The sequence below is a fragment of the Nematolebias whitei genome, chromosome 24 (assembly GCF_014905685.2).
Source record: "Nematolebias whitei isolate Nwh7 chromosome 24, NemWhi1, whole genome shotgun sequence".
Classification (NCBI taxonomy): domain Eukaryota; kingdom Metazoa; phylum Chordata; class Actinopteri; order Cyprinodontiformes; family Rivulidae; genus Nematolebias; species Nematolebias whitei.
In genome coordinates, this window is record NC_056521.1 from 241,545 (window position 1) to 243,346 (window position 1,802).

Consider the following 1,802-nt stretch of genomic DNA (forward strand, 5'->3'; position numbering starts at 1 on the left):
AAAGTAGCCAAATGGTAGCTAAAAGCTAACTGGTCAAAGCTGTTGCTGTAATCTGAAAGGAGCCAAATGGTAGCTAAAAGCTAACGGGTCAAAGCTGTTGCTGTAATCTGAAAGGAGACAAATGGTAGCTAAAAGCTAACGGGTCAAAGCTGTTGTTTTACTCTGAAAGTAGCCAAATGGTAGCTAAAAGCTAACGGGTCAAATCTGTTGCTGTAATCTGAAAGGAGCCAAATGGTAGCTAAAAGCTAACTGGTCAAAGCTGTTGCTTTACTCTGAAAGTAGCCAAATGGTAGCTAAAAGCTAACGGGTCAAAGCTGTTGCTGTAATCTGAAAGTAGCCAAATGTTAGCTTAAAGCTAATGGGTCAAAGCTGTTGCTGTAATCTGAAAGGAGCCAAATGGTAGCTAAATGCTAACTGGTCAAAGCTGTTGCTTTACTCTGAAAGTAGCCAAATGGTAGCTAAAAGCTAATGGGTCAAAGCTGTTGCTGTAATCTGAAAGCAGCCATATGTAGCTAATAGCTAACTGGTCAAAACTGTTACTGTAATCTTGAAGTAGCCAAATGGTGGCTTAAAGCTGATTGGTCAAAACTGTTGCTGTACTATGAAAGGAGCCAAATGGTAGCTAAAAGCTAACTGGTGAAAGCTGTTGCTTTATCAATCAACCTTTATTTATACAGGTAATCCCATTGAGCCTCGAGGACTCATTTACAAGAGAGACCTGATTTCAACCAAGAAAGATGACAACAATGGACAACAGCAAACTTACTTAACTCTTTACTCTGAAAGTAGCCAAATGGTAGCTGAAAGCTAACGGGTCAAAGCTGTTGCTGTAATCTGAAAGTAGCCAAACGGTAGCTTAAAGCTAACGGGTCAAAGCTGTTGCTGTAATCTGAAAGGAGCCAAATGGTAGCTAAATGCTAACTGGTCAAAACTTTTGCTTTACTCTGAAAGTAGCCAAATGGTAGCTAAAAGCTAACGGGTCAAAGCTGTTGCTGTAATCTGAAAGCAGCCATATGTAGCTAAAAGCTAACTGGTCAAAATTGTTACTGTAATTTTGAAGTAGCCAAATGGTGGCTAAAAGCTAACTGGTCAAAACTGTTACTGTAATCTTGAAGTAGCCAAATGGTAGCTAAAAGCTGATTGGTAAAAACTGTTGCTGTACCATGAAAGGAGCCAAATGGTAGCTAAAAGCTAACTGGTCAAAGCTGTTGCTTTACTCTGAAAGTAGCCAAATGGTAGCTAAAAGCTAACGGGTCAAAGATGTTGCTGCAATCTGAAAGTAGCCAAATGGTAGCTTAAAGCTAATGGGTCAAAGCTGTTGCTGTAATCTGAAAGGAGCCAAATGGTAGCTAAAAGCTAACTGGTCAAAGCTGCTGCTATACTCTGAAAGTAGCCAAATGGTAGCTAAAAGCTAACTGGTCAAAGCTGTTGCTGTAATCTGAAAGGAGCCAAATGGTAGCTAAATGCTAACTGGTCAAAGCTGTTGCTTTACTCTTAAAGTAGCCAAATGGTAGCTAAAAGCTAACGGGTCAAAGCTGTTGCTGTAATCTGAAAGCAGCCATATGTAGCTAAAAGCTAACTGGTCAAAACTGTTACTGTAATCTTGAAGTATCCAAATGGTGGCTAAAAGCTGATTGGTCAAAACTGTTGCTGTACTATGAAAGTATCCAAATGGTAGCTAAAAGCTTAAATGATTGAAACTGTTGCTATAATCTGAAAGTAGCCAAATGGTAGCTAAAAGCTAACTGGTCAAATCTGTTGCTGTAATCTGAAAGGAGCCAAATGGTAGCTAAAAGATAACG